Genomic DNA, 19310 nt, shown 5'->3' on the forward strand with positions numbered 1-19310 from the left:
TAGCACTACAGCGGAGGTCCGTGCGGCCATACAGTGTCTATAACCGGGTAAAGTGCCTGGTGCAGATGGCTTTGGAGCGGAATTCTATAAGTCTTTTAGCACCCAGCTAGCGCCAATGCTGGCTGGATTATACAATACTTTAAGCGCGGCTCCCCTCTTCCCCCCATGATGCAACTAGGTGTGGTGACTGTCATCCCTAAGCCAGGGAAGGACCCGTGCTTGTGCTTCTCATACCGACCCATCACATTACTGAATGTGGACGCCAAGATCTTTACGGGAGTCCTGGCCCACAGACTGAACCCATACATGCAGAGCCCGATTGACCCGGACCAAAACGGGATCATCCCTGAGCGCTACTTTAGGGATAATACTAAAAGATTATGCCATTTACTGGACAAGGTACATTGCACCCAAATCTCAGTCCTTCTTCTTTCTATTGATGCAGAAAAGGCCTTTGACCGGGTCCACTGGCAGTACCTTCATGAGGTTCTGGGGCGTTTCAGACTTGGTTCCAGATTTCGCAACTGGATACGCTGCAATTATGAAAAACCTAGAGGTATGGTATCTGTGAACGGCAGATTGTCCCAGCAGTTTTCTTTTTCAAGGGGCACACTGCAGGGCTGCCCCCTCTCGCCCCTACTATTTGCCCTATACATGGAGCACTTTGCTGAACGTATATGCAATAATCCAGATATAACTGTCCTACTGATGAGTTGTAGAACACATAAACTGGCTCTCTATGCAGACGACGTGCCGCTCCATCTCTCTCAACCTCAAATCTCCCTGGCAGTGGTCATGACAGAACCGGCAACATTTGGTAAGGTATCAGGCTTTAAAACTAATCTCATCAAATCATCGATACTGAACTTAACTATCCCAGAGGCTGAGCGTTGCTCCCTAGAGACGAGGCTCTCCTTCTCTTCGGCTGCACAAGACATCAAGTATCTGGGCCAGAAAATACATCCCTTGCCCGAAGCGCCGGCAGCATGTAACTACACTAGGATATTGAACAGTGCTCGCACTGACCTGAAGAAATGGAGGGCCTACGGCTTCTCGTGGCTGGGTCGTATAGCCGCAATTAAGATGACTCTTCTGCCTAAAATACTTTACCTCATGCAGACTCTGCCGCTGCAGCCCCCTCCACCCCCCACCTGCTGGACAAATTGCAGGCACTTATATGGGAGTATATTTGGAACAGTAAGAGGGCTAGAATGTCGAAGGGCCAGGCATACCTACCTCAGGTGGAGGGAGGCCTGGGTGTCCCGCATCTGCTTAGCTATTATTATGCAGCTCAGCTGTGCTATATGGTTGAATGGGCCAGTATGGCAAAATACTGGTGTTTTATCGACCAGGCGGTATCGGGAATGCACATATGGAAGGTGCCACGGTTACCTAGATGGCACAGACCGCCCAGTGTAGGTTTCCCCAGTCCTTCGGGTTATGATGGGGGCATGGGACAGGGTACAGACAGCAAAGGGGCTGTCCACGCCGATCTCCCCCAGACACCGCTTATCGGCAACCCCGATTTCCCCCCCACAATTGGGGAGCCAGCTTACCTAATGTGGCAGGATTCACAGTGCAAGAGAATCGGGGACCTCTTTGATGAGAAAGGTGTCATGGCCTTTAGTAGACTACAGGCAGTGTATGGTGTCCCCCGATAATGCATACTGGCAATACCTGGCTGTCCACCACTGGGTAACCTCCCCCGTAATATGTCCCCATGCGAGTAGACCCCTAACTTGCTTCGAACAATGGCTCCTAACTAGGGAAACGGACAAGCAACTCCTGTCCGATATTTATGCCTTTTTGGTTACGCCGACCAAGCTTCTCGCCACACCAGCCAATGCTGATGGGAGTTTGAGTGGCGGGCTATCCTACACAGGGCACGAGTGACAGCCCACACCCCAACCACCAAAGAAATGTTCCTGAAAATAGCCCACTACATGTATTATACACCGCTCGGATGACTAAATGGGCAGTGCATAGCGATGGTAGGTGTTGGCGTGGGTGTGGACTGGAGGGCACACTCACTCACTTGTTGTGGCACTGTCCGAAAGTCATCCCCTTTTGGGGCCCGATTCTCCAAGCTATTTACCAAGATATTTACCACACCAACATACCACAGTTTCCTAGTTATATCCTGCTGACCCCCACCCCAACCCCCAAATATACCCGCTCCGCTCCTCTAGGGGCTGAGCTATTACTCTGGCCTTGGGAGCTGCTAAACAGCTACTGCTGGCTCGCTGGGGCTTGGAGTCCATCCCCACTCACACTGACTGGCTACACAAATTGTGGACACTTATGGGCATGGAAAAACCGACGGGTGCAGCGGCAGGTACACTGCCCCTCTTCGATAAAACAAGGGGCCCAGCTCTTAGATAAATGTCAGCAGAGTTTAGGGAACTGATCTGCTCCTCATACCTCCGCATTCTGTGGCTGACAAGGACAGTAGATTCTCATGACTGAACCATAGACTTACCCCTGACAAACAATTCTGGCTGATAATTCGAGCTCTGGATGAGCCTAACCACTGACAACAGCAAACCACTAAAATAAGGTGTCCCCCCCACACTCCTCCCCTTCTCCTCTTCCATTTTTTCTGTTTCCCCCCACCTGCCATTGGTTGTAGGTGGGAGATGTAATCTATTTTAAAATCAATAAAAGAGATCTTAAACCGTAAAATTAAATTGCCCCCCTGGGGAGCCCCCAAGGGGGGCAGAAATTGCCTGAAAGTAAATTTGCCCCCAAGGGAGCGACCCTTGCCTAAGGGGTCGCTCCCCACATACATAAAACAAAAGAAAACAAAAAAAATGCTCCTTGGTGTCTAGCGGTTTCTCTCACCCCTGGGGGCCGATCAGCCTAATTATAATAAGCTGATCTGCCCCCCGGGGGGGCAGAAATGGCCTAAAAATAAATTGCTCCCCTGGGGAGCGACCCTTGCTCCCTTCATGACATAAACAACAAAAAAATAAAATTCCTTGGTGTCTAGTGGCATTGATGTGATCGGGCAGCAGAAATGCTGAGCGAGACATGAAAGGAGAGGAAAGGCCTTTCCTCTCCTTTCATGCTTCTCTCGCCCCCTCCACGTGATCGGAGGAGAAATGCTTTTGCATTTCTCCTACGATCAGCGCTGGAAGCCGAGCCCCTCTTTCCCTTTACTACTAAGCACCTTACTCCCTAAAATTACCCTTTCCTCCCTACAGCACTATCCACCCTTAAACTCTAATATTATCCTTACCATCTTTTACCACTACCCACCTCTAAATCTTCAAATTACCCTACCACCCTTTATCATTACCACCTCTAAAGCCTAAAATGACCTTTACTGCTCTATACCATTAACCACCCATAGCCCTACATTTTGCCTTACTGTTATATTTCTATATCTATATGTGGCGGTCGCTATAGTTAGGTCAGCTGTTCCATAGGAAAAGCTTTTTTGTTCCCCCTTTTAACGAATCTCCACAAAAGTTTCCAAAAAGGTGCAATGTTTTGACTAGTTTGTGCATGTAATGTTTCGGGGTGACCTGTCAAGCAGAGACTGAGAAAAAGGGGGGGGGTCCCAAAATACAAAAATCCCCATGCATTTTCCATAGACTTCTTTAGGCAGGGCTACAGCAAAAACTGAACAGACTTACATCAAATTTGTCAGGAAGCTGGATCAGGGTCCATAGAGAGTGCTTTTTCTGATTTGGTGTAAATCCATTCAGTGGATTTTCAGAAATTAAGGGTAAAAAATAATTTTATTTCTGGGAAATTGGGTCCGTCAGAGGCTCTCAAGAGTCTTGTGGAGCGCCAATTCAGAAATAGAGGGTTCTGATTGGGCCATGGAGCTCTTTTTCCCTTAGGCCAATTCACTCCCACAGCAGTCAGACTTCCGCAGGAGCGAGCGCTCTGATTGGGTTCCAGCAACACGAGAAAACATTTTTGGCAGCCATTGTAGGACTTAGGGCCTGATTTATATCCCAGCGGACGAGTTACGCTATTGCAACAGTGGCAGATATCCTGTCCGTCAAAATCTAAATACTTTAGAAAAGAATGCTATTTAGATTTTGGCAAATGGGATATATGTTACCGCTGAGAGGGAGTAACCCCTCTGCTGAGATCTAAATCAGACCCTTAGTCTCCCCAAGCCAATATAGGCACCTGGGAGCCCGCTACCGAGGCTGCGTTTCATAAAGGAAAGGGAGTACGTGACGCCCCCACACTGTACCCATCATAGGCCCCAGGGAGCCCACCCAGGTCGAAAAGGGGAGAAAAAGGGAGGGGGCCACATGCTCCCCTAACCGAGCCTCCAAAGGCCCAGCAGAGCCATCTCCCAAGACCCATTTTATTAATCAAGGCGAGGGAGGCTGTGGGGCCACCTTCCCCAAACCAATATATGCCCCAGGGAGCCCACCCTGGGATCAAAACTTACAAAAAAGGGAGAGAGCCATGTGACACCCCCGCCTCCCCAAGCCTTTAAAAGGCCCTGGGGACCCCATCCCCCAGGGATGACTCACTTGCTGAGTCCTGGGGAGCCCAGCCCCAGGACACCGCAGTTTCCCTACCCTCAGTGGGGAAACTTGTGTTTGCTCCCACCTGGTGAAAGCATTTTCAAATGCCCCGCCAAATGGAAGCAAATACAAAGTCTGCTCCCACCAGCTGAAAGCAGACTTTTTATCTGTTTCATTTCCCGCACTGATGCGGGCAGGCAAGCAGATCAAGATATAGCTCCTGCTCGGAGGAAGCAGCATAAGTAGCTGTATCCTGCGGACGGGAGGAATGATGGCTTGGCAGCGGCCGCAGGTGGGCTCCCCCCCTGCAGCCAACAACATTGTGGATGGTCTGGGTGGGCACCTGGGCATTCACCTTTAAATAATTAATTGGGCCCAAGGGGATGGGGTCCCAGTGTTTTTTAAAGGCTCAGGGAGGAGGGCCTTGTCATCTCCCTCCCCTTAAAATAAATAAAAACTTCACTGGGGGGTGGGGTCCCCAGGGCCTAATGAGGCTTGAGGAGGAGGGACATGTGGTGCACTTCCCCTTTAAAATACGGAAGGCCCTGGGGGATGGGGTCCACAGGGCCTCATGAGGCTCAGGAGGTGGGCCATGTGGCCTCCTTCCCTTTACAAAAAGGCCCTGGGTGATGGGGTCCCTAGGACCTAACGAAGCGCTAGGAAATGGCCACGTGGCCTCCTTTCCTTTAAACTTTTTAAGGCCTTGGGGATGGAGGCCCCAGGACCAAAAAAGGTTTGGGGAGAGGGGCCATGCGGCCCCTCTCCCCTAAATCCATAAGGCCCTAAGAGATTTGGTCCTCAGTGCCTAATGAAGTCTGGGGAGAAGGGCCACACAATCTCCTCCCACTTTTTATTGGTAAGACCCCGTGGTTGGGATCCCTCAAGACTAATAAGTCTTGGGATGGGGCTGTGCAACTCCATCCCCTTTTTAATTATATTTGTCCTGAAGAGATGTGGTCTCTGGGGTCAGAAGGCAAACCCTATGCTGCGCACGGCAAAGGTTGTGTGTGGTGTGGGTTTGGCAGCCTGCTGGAGGTTTAGCCACAGGACCTGGCAGCAGGCCAAGCCCTGTGATCAACCCTGCTGCGCACCATCAAAGACTGTGCGAAGCATGGGGTTGGCTGCTACTGGGGAGTTGGATGCAGGGCTTGGCTGCAACACAGGCCATGCTGCTAACCCTATGCCACACATGAGCAAAGGCAGTGCACAGCATGGGATTGGCTGCCACCCGGTGGCTGCCTGCAGGGAGTTGGGTGCAGAGCCTGCTGCAAACTATGCCCTGTGGCCAACCCCAGGTCATGTATGATGAAAGGCCGTGAGCATTGTGAGGATGGCTGCCTGCAGGGGAGGTTCGCTGACTTCAGGTGAGTTGGCCACAGGGCCTGTTGCCAACCTCCCACTGTTCACTGCTAAAGGCCTGTGGCTGCCTGCTGCAGGTCCCGGTCGTAGGCAGCAGGGGGTTGACTTTACGTATGTGTTGGATGGAATAGCACTTTTTGCAGGGTTACCCCCAATTTTTGCCTTCCTTTTCCTATTTTTTTGTTTTTCTTTGTTGGTGTCAGGTCTCTGAGCACTTTACCACTGCTAACGAGTGCTAAAGTGCATGTGCTCTCTCCTCTAAACATGGTATAACTGGTTTACACCTGTTTGCCATATTTGATCCAATGGAGGAAGTCTGTAGTAGTCATCCCAACTGCAGTGCCTGCTTAGTGAACAGTTCGTCACCGCACTCTCAGCCCACCCCTTGAGGGAGGCCCCAACAACGTAACCCCACACATACAAGAAAGGCACTTTGGCGGTCATTCTGACCCTGGCGGTTGAAAACCGCCAGGGCAGAGTGCCGCAGAAGCACCGCCAACAGGCTGGCAGTGCTTCATGGGCAATTCTGACCGCGGCGGTAAAGCCGCGGTCCAAAAAGGGCAACCGGCGGTTTCCCGCCGGTTTACCCCTGCCCCAAAGAATCCTCCATGGCGGCGCTGCTCGCAGCACCGCCATGGGGATTCCGACCCCCTTCCCGCCATCCTGGTCCTGGGGGTAAAAACCGCCAGGAACAGGATGGCGGGAACGGGTGTCGTGGGGCCCCTGGGGGCCCCTGCACTGCCCATGCCAAAGGCATGGGCAGTGCAGGGGCCCCCTAACAGGGCCCCATAATGATTTTCAGTGTCTGCCTAGCAGACACTGAAAATCGCGACGGGTGCCACTGCACCCGTCGCACACCAGCAACTCCGCCGGCTCCATTCGGAGCCGGATTCATCGTTGCTGGGGCTTTCCCGCTGGGCGGGCGGCCTTTTGGCGGTCGCCCGCCCGCCCAGCAGGAAAGTCAGAATGACCGCCGCGGTCATTTGACCGCGGTGCAGTCTTCTGGCGGTCTCCGCCCGGCGGGCCCTGCCCGCCGCCCGCCGGGGTCGGAATGACCCCCTTTGTGTCCCCTCGGTATGCGCAAGGTCCCTGTAGCTCTATCTGCAACAACGTGGGAGGCCGTAACCATGTGGTCCCCTTATTTTCGAGTGACTGGCTTCCCCAACCCCAGAGGTGACTTGTTTGTGTAAAGCTACGCTAGCCCGCAATCATAATAACCGATCCTTTACTGGGATCTATACCAGTGCGTTCAGCCGGAGGGGCACGATCAACAGCCCAAGCGTCAGGGTTCCTTGCACACTTTTTTTATTGGCATACGACGAGTGTGCACACCTTAAGGAATGCTGAGTTGATTCCTATCGTATATGTGTGGATTTCCTAAGTGAAAAGTATAACTGTGATTTTTGTAGACGTCAATGTTCTGCAACACTGTATTTTCCTGCATATGTACGATATTCATAACTTGAAAAGTCTACATGTGCTGTCTATGGTTTGACCTTGTTTTCTTCAGAATAATGAGTAACACCTGTAACTGCATATATTGGAAAGTGTATACTGTATTTACATTGTTTTGGTCTTGTGTTATTTATAACGTAGAATGCCATTTTTAAAAACCTAGGTGGAGACTTTTTGTGGTGTGTTCATTGTGTTACTGTGAGTGTGTATTGCACAAATACTTTACACATTGCCTCTGATGATAAGCCAGCCCGCTCTGCGCCAAGCTACCAGAGGGTGATCACAGGTTATCTTTGGTGTGTATCTGACTTACCCAGTCCAGAGTGGTGGGTTCTGCCTGGCTTGAGTGCATGCCTTAGCCAACCAGAAACAGTATGGTAATAAGATATTACTTTATATTAAAAATAAACCTTAGAAAGTCACTGAAACTAATGTAATGTTAAAGTAGTGTTATAATTAGGTGAATATGTCAGCAACAACATTAATGTTTTGAACTAAAAAAAACACAAAATACAAAGATTTATACGGTGTTTAAATTCCTCTACACACCTATGATGCATCAGAAACATGTGTGTTTTGTAAACACTTAAACCCATTAGCTAGATGCAGGCTGTACAAAATTAGGTAAGAAAGTAATATGGTAGCAACCTGCCACTATGTAAACTATAAAACAAACCAGCACACGCATTGCATGATGTCATCAGTGATGTCATCAATTATGTCATTTGGGAAGTCACCAGTGATGTCATAAATGATGTCATAAAGCATGTCATGTCACGTGTGACATAATATGTGAGGTCATAAACAGGTCATTGTGGGGCAAAAGTTATAGGTAGCTCTGCTAACTATAACTGATGAATTTCTCAGTTTTATTTTGTTCAAACCGTTAATGTTGTTACTGACATAGTCGCCTAACTATAACATTACTTTAACCTTTCGTTTTTTTCAGTGAATATAAATCTATATGTACACACTTACCTTTTAAGGCATCTGCATGGTAAAGGCTTTGTGGTAAAGACTGCATGGTAGATAGAGGCTGTTTCTGTCTGATAAGTCATCAAGGGGCCCATTGAGTTCCAAATTAGATCTTAACTACAAGGCTACACTTGTCTCCAGTATTTTTGTATCGATCAGCAACAAAGAGATTGGTGGGAAGTTGCCAGGGTCAATGAGATCCAAGAAGGGATACTTTAAAAAGGGTGATGCAGGGTCAAGCCTGCGACCAGTGACACATTAAAAATTGACTATAAGGCAGAGTTGCATTCCATCAGGCAACGAGCAATGAAGTATAAATATGTCAATAAAGCTGTGAAAAATGTATTGGAAAGGCATTAAAGGCAAAAGAAAAGGCTGTCCTGGATATGTGTTGATAACATGTGATGATTCACAACGTGTAAATTGGTTTATTGTCTCATCAGATGTTGAGAGGCAGAAAACTGTCTTTGGTAATGTACCTAGACTGGTTTTAAAATGTAACAAGCACTGACAAAGCTAGTAAGTTCGGTTTTAATTTGCTAATGCTTTGAAAGGCATGGGCAAATGCTGCTTACAGGTGTTAACCCATTAAAGTCAGGCCTACTGCATTTGCCAATGATGGGTGTCCAGAGTGAGCAGCTCAAGAGTGCAATACCACATGCTATCACTAGGTATCCCAAAGAGCACAAGCCTTCAGTACCACATACTTTTGGTAGGTGTCCTGAGAGTAAATTAAATAAGACTGCAACATGCTTGTCAAATGTTTTTGCAAAGAAATCATGTTTTCATTTCATTTTCTGCACAAGGGGATTTTTACTAGTTTTTTGTAATTGATTCCATAATTTCTTAGCTAATTTTCCTTGTAAAGAGGGTTTCAGAATCAAAAGCTGCATTGGTGACTCTTCTGCAAAATAGAGGTTGGTAAATTTGGGAAGAATCATGAGAACTATAGTTCTCAGATGTCTTCTACACAAGATGTGCATCTATGGTTGGCAACCCTTTCCAAGAAGGCATCTTGGGGCTGCTGCTGTATTACTAGCTGAGTGGGGCACAATATGACCTTACTTGCTTACTATGAAACATCACAGAAGCTTCTTCCCTTCTTGAACAATTAGCATGGGTGCAGTGGTATTATGCAGAAACTGCTGCAGAGATCCCACTGGGCAGATGACCATAACGCTGATACCACTTGGCCACTCACTTTAATATTCTAAGCACCCAGCACTTTCTGCTGCTTCACTATGTTCTGGGGTTATTGACTATGGAAATGTAGTGGCGAGTAAATCTATCATGGCTAGACTAATTGTAACTTCTGTGTGTGTATGTGAGGGAGAAAAGGAAAGGAGAGCTCAAATGTCAGAAGCAGATGTGAACCTCAGACTACGGGGCACATATAGTGGGAATCAGCATGTCAATATGGCTTCTGCATTTTCCAGCTAGTTCCCGCCACAAAATGAAACAAGTGGACTTCATGTATTTCATTACAAGGGGTCTCTTGGTGACAGACTAATGCACCAAACAGCCAAAGGTAGGAGGTGAGAGATGTGAATGACCATCTCAACGTAACGTCTGGAAGGCTGCTAACCCGCAAATAGGTGGAGGTCTGAAGTGGGCTGATCCAAAGGCGATTCTATGTCTATTGGGAATACCAGATCTTGGTATCAGAAGAGCTATCAGGCCAGCCCCAAATATGGAAATTAACTGAATTTTGGAGCACAAAAATAAAGAAGCAATGCGTCTTTCGTGGATAGCATTCTATTATAAGGGTTTGTGTGCAATCTAGTCAATTTACAACACTTATGACACCTACTTCGGGTTTGTCAAAGTATTTAGGCTGTAGGGAACCAATATGATAAATATAAAAATGTATAGGAGAAGGGGAAATAAAATGTGGGTAGGGATGTGTTGTATAAGAGGAGGGAGAGGAGCAAGGAAGGACTAAGAGATGCGATTGTGCATGATAAAGGAATGATGCTGAAGGGGATGACATTGCTGAAGGGTGAAAAGCGAAAGGGAGCTGATGGGATGTAATTCCCAACTGACAGTCGAGCTGGACAGTAGGGATGGTAGATGTGGAAATATTGTGTATGGTTTGGAGGGAAAGAAAGGAAGAGTGTTTGATTCGGGAAATTACTTAGTTGAAACATTTTGACGTATATGCAGTGGAAGTGGTATGTTAGTTTCCTCTTACTTTAGCCATCATTGTGCGTCGACTAGTTCTGTTTGAACGTTAAAGGGGCAGCAGTGTTGGTGAGCTGATACGTTCTAAGGGTAAGCATGCACCTTATTTGTGAAGGTGATGTGGGATTGGTGGCATATGACGGATACTCAAGGATTTGGATGGGAAAATTCTGGAGGAGTGACAGTCTAAGTTCATCTTTACTGGGCAATGGATGTTGCAAATGCTGCATTAAAGTGCATGACATTTATTTGCCCTCCAATGGCCCTTGCCATGTTTGTCACATCAACATTACATCAATTATTTTAAATGCATTTGAAAATAAATGATTTTTCTAATTTAATCCTTACTCTGCCCTGGGAGTCTTAACAATGTGCCTCATATTGGCATGGAAAAATGCTGTCTGCAGAACCCACTCCGGCTCCTTGGAAGATGGTGAACCACCCTCCCACAGAGCTGGGCCCTTGACCACTAGAATGTATGTGCCAGGAGCACTTAGATGCTTAGATTATTGTGCATGGCAGAAATACACTAATGAGTTTCCTTTGACGAGGCTCAGTGCATTCTCAAGTGATTTTAGCTCATCAGCCGCTATTGTGTAGTAAAATCCGCCATCTCACCCACTCAGTGCACAGACAATTGACATTCTGCTTTTTTCACATTCAATTCTGAAGCCACAAATATAGAAGGTCGACTGATTGGAGAACTTTTGTAAACTACGGCTTAGTGCTGAATAAAAAATAAAAAAAGATTATTAGTATTATAAATAACTATTCACTGTCAGCTGGGTGTCCAAGACTGTGTGCAATCAACGCTTCAGTGGCGGACGGTAATTTTAGGACCGAGGGGGCGGGCAGCACACTCACACTCATGCATTCACACATGCATGCACATCTATTCACAGCACTCATCAACATTCAAACATACACGCACGTACCAAACATTCATTTAAAAAACACACACACTTTCCTTCAGCCTCGGAGGTCCAAGGAGGGTTGGGACTGCTGCCTTACTAATTCGTCACTGATGGGGTCATTGAGACTGCTGTCCCCTCCCCACTCTGTGACAAGGTGTCACTGATTGACACTCGCCCTGGGCACTTCAGGGCTTAAACCTGAAGCACCCAGGTCGAAGTCAATGGGTGACGCTTCCCCTCATCACCGAGGGAAAGGGCCTTGAGGCACCTTTGCTGAGCTGAGGAGGTCACGCCCTTAGGAGCTGTGACCTCTTCAGCCCAGACACCCAGGAGTCTGCGCAAATCGCGCATGTCTAACTCCTGGCTGCCTGATCCGAACATGGAGAGCGTCTGTCAGGCTGACCTTTGCTCAGCCTGACAGCCACTCTTCGTGAGGGGCAAAAGGTGGTGTGGACATGGCCCTTCTGCCCTAAAGGACGGGCCACGGCTGGTTATTATCAACTGGACCTCTGTTGAACAAACTGACCAGGCTGGAAATCACCTGCACCCAAGAGGAGCGGTTACTTCCCGACGCCACGAGGCCATAGTTGCATGTGTCACAAAGGTAGCACGCTAAGAAGCCTAAAGGTGGTGGCTCACGTGAGCTGTCTCCTACCTCTTTGCACAGTCCCACCACTATCTGGTTTTACCTTACTAGCACCCTCTATGAACAGGTGGAAACTGACCCTAGGCTCCGCTCGCTCAGTGTTTCAAATTAAAAGGTTTTTCTAATGTGATAGCGTAGCACGCAGGGTGTTGAAATAAGGGGTTCATTGTTTTGTTTAGTGGAGATCACCGCTTGTTTCCTAAATGTTTTCAGCTCCCCTTTGATGGAATACCATGTATATGGTCCAAATTGTGTTTTCAGTCTGGGTGCCTTTTATGGGTCTTGGTCACTCGTTGACTGAAGTTAAAGCATAACGTTGGAATTCACTCAAAAATACATAATTGTACAACTATTTAATTTATGTCCAGAATAACAGAGAACATGTATAGTCATAATGAAATTGTACTACTACCTGGAGCTGGATTGCTAAAAGCGCTTTTGCCTGCCTCTTTTAATCCCTCCTCCCCTGTCCAATCCTGTTTGCTTCCTCCCTTTCCCTTAACCATCCAGCTGCACCTTTCCTTCGTGATCCTTTTGTCTCGTAGGCTCTCATTATCCTAATGAGACTAATGGATTTTTGGGCGGCAAGATCGTTCACAGTGTGGGGGACTAAGTCTAACCCACGGCGAAGGACCCTTGTCACCCCAAATCCGAGTTGAGATCCAGCTAACTAGCAGTGCCTCATCTCTCCCAAAGGGAAGAGACAATTGGGATAGCCGAGCGCATGACATCTTAGTGCTTCCCAGGGAAGTCGTGGTCACTCAGATCCCAACCAGTTCTCTCATATACAATGTGGTCTCATATATAAATGACAAAGGCATTTTGAGTTTTAAAGATTGGTTTAATAAAACGACTGCATTTTAGATAACAAGGCGTGAGCCGCATTAACCAGAACCATACAACACAGTAGGATTGAAATAGTAACGAGAAGAGTGAAACATAAGAATAACGCTATCATAGTGCAACTAGATTACGTTCTCTCTTCTAAGTTCTATTTTGAGCACAGCATGTTAAGCTCTAAGCCTGCCTTTCAGGTACCCCCGGGAGGACATCGACCCTTATACCTGAGCAAAGGCCTGTGATCGGGATCAGCATCTGCAACAGGGCAGTCAGCGTCTAGTTGTGGGTTCCTGGTCGGAATCTCCCTCTTACGTGTACCAGGACTAGGAAGTATTTTTATAACTAACACGCTGGTGTTCTAAGAAACGTCCCTACGTAAGAATGTGTACTTTCTATGAACCCTAAAGACTAAACTTCTACCACGTCTATTGGCAATGTACCAGACTGTATCGTTGACTGAAGCACAGAGCGAGCAAGAATGTATTGTTTGAGAACTTCAGTGCTGAAGTAAGCTAAACAGTGTGATAGAAGAAAATAAAACAAGACCGTGAAACTGGTTATTGTAAAATAACAGTGCAAGGCTAAATAAAATGCATCTAGGGCAAAGTGCACAGTGGCCTAATACTTTAAGCAAACGCGCAAAAAGCTACATTAAAAATGGCTACACTACACCCTCCCCTTGTCGGTAGAAAGTGGTTTAAACTGAAGCTAAAAAATGCCTTAAGCTAAAAGATAATTAAAACCCTATAGAATTTCAACAAGTCAAGAGGATACCAAAGAACATTAATCCTCAATTGAAAAATAAGCATGCTGTCTCATGAAGGAAAGCAAGATGGCGGCCGCGTAATTCGGCCGCGAAACGTCTGCTCCGGCCGGAACCCTCCAGTGCAGCGGAAGCCTTCCTGCGAGCCAGAGGCTCTCTTAGCAGCAACGGCGTCCTCGGATACAATGTAGCGGCTTCGCTTTTGACTGGATATTTACAACCGGCAGAATTGTTGCTTTTAAGAAAAATTGTGGATACTGTTGCTAATGCTAAAGGATTACATGTTACCTTCGCGAGAAGTGCTCTAGCTTGCTCGGTTCCTGTTTTTTTTCTTGAGGGGAGTAAAATAACGTGGATATTGCTGACGGGGTCAAAGGATTACATATCGCCCCCCTGGAATGCGGTCTGGTTCGCTCCTGCTTCTGCCTGAAGGCAACGTCTGGTTTGTGCTCCCGGACACCAATTGGGGACAATATCAGATGTGGACTCAGAAAACGGGCAGAGTTTCTTTTCTTTATTATAGACGTTTGGCATTTGGTATATACTATAATAACGCATCTGTGCTTCAGAAAGCAAAGAAAGTAAAAATGCCGCCAAAAGGGGCGAAAAATGTGACTTTGTCTGGACGGGGTAAGCCGGTAAGGGCTAGTTTGTCATCTCGGCAGGGGGGAACTATGGATACAAAGCATGGCTCGGGGGAGAAGGTTGTCTCTAAAATTAAGAATGCCTCATTGGACAGGTTTCTTGAGAGAGGGAAGGACATACTGGTGGGGGGTATAGATACCCCCCCATTGCTGTGGAGGTCGATCAACTAGTAACCGGTGAGATGGCGGCTGCGGAAGGGCCTCCACGACAGGAAGATGGCGGGAGGCAGAGTGATGTTGTAGACGTGGCGGCTTTAGAAAAACAAGTTACTGGAAGTCAGGTGGAACAGAGGAAGAACTCTCAAGGTGATATGATACTGCCGCAGGTAGATGAGGGAAGTCAACAACAATCACAACAAGAACTTCTCAGCGGTAATGGAGATTCGCCACACCTTGCCGGAATAAGTTTGTTAAAGCGGGGGCCTGTGATGTTACGTGATAATGAGACAACACAAGGGGACAAGTTTTTTTCATTATCGGATCATTCAAGTTGGTCAAGTAATGAGCAGCTGGACTTAGAGGCGGATAAAACGTCTTCTGAACTTGATTCCGAGGTATCCGCCTTGGCACTTGGGAGGGAATCACATGAAAGTAGCAAGAATGCTACGGTTAGAAAAAAACAGAGGAAGAGAAGTGAGCAAGTAGGACCTAACAAGCACTCTATTAACTCACTGGACACTAAGGGTCTTCAGGGTCTTCAGTGGGAGTATTCTAAGGACGATTTAACTCTATATGACAATGGTGAAAAACAGCCTAATCCTGTGTCGCTGGAAACCATATATCAAAGTATCATGGAACATCGAGAGGAATCCAAATCTGAGAGCCGTAGGACTCAATTGGCTTGCCGTAAGATGCAAATTCAAATTCGTCGGGTGGCAAAGACATGTTCGGAGTTCACTACACGGATGGAAGAAGTGGAGACCCGTATTTCGCATCTGGAGGATGAGGCTGGATCTCACCAATCGACTCGAGAAGCTATGGAGAAACAACTTGAGGACACTCAGTGGAAATTGACAGATTTAGAGGATAGATTAAGGAGGAATAATTTGCGCGTACTGGGTGTGCCAGAAGGACTTGAAAGATCAGATACACATAGCTTTATGGTCGCACTTTTTAAGGAGGCTTTTCCGGACTTACATCATTGGGACTGGGACAGAGAGATTCAAAGAGCCCACCGATTTCCCTTTAGCAAAGTAGGGTCAAACTCAGAAGGAGGAAGTGGTAGACCCAGAGCAATATTAATCTCTTTGCTTAATTATCAGGCAAGACAGGCCATATATGATCGAGCTCGACCCAATTCTAGAAGTAAGGCTAAGGGATGCAAGTTTTTTGTGAGACCTGATTTTTGCCACAGTACCGTTGAAAAAAGGTGGAGGCTCCGTCAGCTAATTCAACCACTTCAAATTAAGGGGGCACAGGCTTTTTGATCAAACCCAGCTAAACTGAAAGTAGTAATGGACAACAGGACCCACTACTTCACGTCAGAGGTGAAAGCAAGAGCTTTTATGGGTGGACTCAGTGGTCCGGTTTCTTAAGTTAGAGTTCTTTGATTAAGGCAAAGGGTGGGGGAAAGCAGAAAGGGCTAGGAGCTGAGAGTTGAGAAGATGAGGCGGTGGTAAATAACCCCTTAGTGCTCCCCCCTTAGGATTAATTCCCCCTTTACAAAACTCAGATAAAATAGTACTTAGATAGAGAGTGATAGAGATAAAGAAAGGGAGAAAAGAGAGAAAAGGTCTAAAAAAAAAAAAAAGCCAAAAAACAGGCACTGGCTGGGACGGTCGGAGCGGATGCTTTACCATCATCAGGGATAATGAGATCCCATACTTTCCATAAACTGGGTGTAAGGGTAGGGGAATGGGGGAGTGTGGGTGGGTGGGGGGGTGTGGTTGGTAGTAGGGTTGGGTGGCAAGGGGTGGGAGGATGGGAGAGGAGTGGTGGGGAGTGGGGGTGTAGTAATATAGGCAGGAATGTTCAGAATAATTTAATGAAGACATGTCAGAGGAAGAGGAATTATATGGCTCAATGTCAACAAGTAGGTTTATTTAGAGGAGGAAGTAGTGACGTGAGATTGGTACAACAAACTGAGCGATATGGCAAATAGATTAAGGATCTGTACGCTGAATATTTGTGGTCTTAATAGCCCACAAAAAAGGAAAAGAGTGGCAGCTGGCATTAAATTAATTAAATCAGATTTATACTGCTTACAAGAAACACACATTGCATGGAGCAAGCAAGAGCTCATACGAGAGCTTGGGCTAACACCTTTGGTTTGTACCCGGCAGGAGGTATCGACACGTGGGGTGACGATACTTGCTAGAAATAATAATGTGCATGTTTTTCGATCTCGAGCAAGTAATGATGGGCGATGGGCTCTCACAGAGCTATCTGTGAACACATTTAAATTTACTCTTTGCACTATACATGGATCAGTTTTTGATGAGGTTGAGCCTCTGGATACACTGAATGTGGAACTAGTCGGATGGCCTTTACCAATAATTGCCTGCGGTGATTTAAATATTCACTTAGAGGTAGGTAGTAATAATATGGGCGCTCAGAGCTTATATCAGGGCCGAAAGCCTAAAGTATGGAAAGCTTTAAGGAGGTTAGTGATGGAACATGGGTTGATGGATGTTTGGGAAAATATTAAAACTCCAAATCCAGGGTATACCTATTACTCTTTCCCACATGATAAATTAGTAAGGTTGGATTACTTTTTTATATCACAAAGTTTAATTTGAGGGGCTGAAATAGAATGCAAGCCCAGATTTTTATCAGATCATAATCCGTTAATATTGTCTATAGGAGTAAAGGGGCCATCCAATCCGCGGCGTGTGTGGACATTTGACAGGAAATTGCTGGTTGACCCAGGATATATATCCTATATGAGAGTGTGGATTCACCAATTTTTTGACACTAATAGGAATACGGCAGATCCGGGGATGGTATGGGACTCATTTAAAGCTGCGGTAAGGGGTGAAACCCTTAGCTATAGTTTGGGAATACAGACAGCTAGGGGGAAGGAAACTGCAGAGCTTCAAGAAAGATTAATAACAAAAGAAAGGGAATTAGCCCGTAAAATTGCTAGTAAAGAGGACTTTACTCTCACCCAGACCCAGACGATGATTCTTAAGGCTAAAATAAACATCTACCTGAACAAAACAGTTGCAGCTGCTTATCAAAGTCATCGATCCGAATATTATGAATATGGTGAAACAACAGGAAAAGTCCTAGCTAGGCGGGTTAGACAAAAGGCGGTTAACCAGAATATTTTGAATATAATTGATGGTAATGGGCAGAAACATGCAGAGCTAGAAGGAATTCTAGAGGTTTTTAAGGGTTACTATCAGGATTTGTATAGAGAAGATATAATGTATTCTGAACAGCTGCAAAAAGAGGTCAGCGGATTCTTGGGGGAATTAAAAGGCACAAGGCTCTATTCTGAGGAACAAATTATATTAGATGCACCAATTCAGATTGAAGAGATAATTGAGGCAGTGAGCTCCCTGGCAACAGGGAAAGCCGATGGGCCGGATGCTATACCACTTGAATTCTACAAGATTTTTTTAGCAGACATAAAAAGGGACATGCATAGTATTTTTTGTATAGCGCAGACAGGCGACGCGCCTCCATCGTGGGAATGTGCAAGTATTATTGTGTTAAAAAAAAAAAGGATAAACCAGCAGAGTTCCCTAGTTCGTATAGACCTATTTCCTTGTTAAATGTAGACAGAAAGATCTATGCAAAGGTTCTGGCCAGTAGATTGGCAAATGTAATAGTCAGTTTGGTAAGAAAACAACAACATGGGTTTATTCCTGGCAGAGATACAATTGATCATATAAGAAGAAGAATATCCATGTTTGATCTTGCAGAATTGTATCAAACAACTCTAGGGCTATTACTTTTGGATGCCGAGAAGGCATTTGACCGTGTATCGTGGAAGTTTTTATGGGAAACTATGCGTTGGAAAGGCATAGGGAGTGGGTATACCACAGCCATAAAAGCCTTATATGCAGCCCCAAAAGCTAGAATATGCATCGCAGGTCTGGAATCAGGTATTATTTCAATCTCAAGGGGGACTAGACAGGGATGTCCCTGTTCCCCCTTGCTCTTTGCTCTATACATTGATTCTTTCTTGCTGAGATTAGAAGAATGCAAAAATATTAAACCTCTATTATATCATGGAGAAACATATAAGGTGTTTGCGTATGCTGATGATGTAGCTATAGTGACAAGCAACACGGAGGAAGCTATTAAGGCAGTAGAAATAGAGGCAAGAGAGTTTGGAAGATACTCTGGATATAAGTTGAACTCTGATAAAACACAGATAGTATGCTCTGAGCATGTTTCACTAACAGACAAGCGGCTGGTATCCGAAGCGGTGTATCTGGGGGTTAAAATTACACCAGTGGTTAATCGTTTGGTGGAAATTAACTTCGTTCCACTGTTAAGTAGAATAAAGAAGGATTTAGATAGAATGCATAATTTGCACCTATTATTAGAGGGTTGCTGCAATGTATTGAAAATGATGGTTCTTCCGAAAATTCTATACTTTTTTCGGGCTATTCCCCTTAAGGTTAACAAAAAGTGGCTTAAGAGATTGAAAAACATGGGGAATAACTTTTTATGGGGATATGCCAAAACGAGAAGGGCGATGAAATATATGACACTTCCCAAGGACCAAGGCGGGTGGTCAGTCCCTAATTTCACACTGTACTATTATGCTTGCTGTCTTCAACATATGGATGAACTTATAAGGGGAAGTTTCAGTGGAAATGTAGAAGTATCTATGCTATGATGGCGGGTGGGGAGGCAAGCGGATGGTTATCGAAATTTGAGGAACCAAGTTACTTCAAAAAAGTACGATTTAAGCCTTTTTTAGCCGCCTTCAAGGTTTGGGCTCAGATAAAACGGAGCATGGGACTGGGAAAGATTAAGGCTTACACACCAATGAAATTTTCAGCTATTCCGAATCATATCTTTAGGGATCCCATACTAGCTTTCTGGCGTTCTAGGGGAATAAACAAAGTTGGAGACTTG

This window comes from Pleurodeles waltl, chromosome 3_1, assembly GCF_031143425.1.
Source record: "Pleurodeles waltl isolate 20211129_DDA chromosome 3_1, aPleWal1.hap1.20221129, whole genome shotgun sequence".
Taxonomy (NCBI): domain Eukaryota; kingdom Metazoa; phylum Chordata; class Amphibia; order Caudata; family Salamandridae; genus Pleurodeles; species Pleurodeles waltl.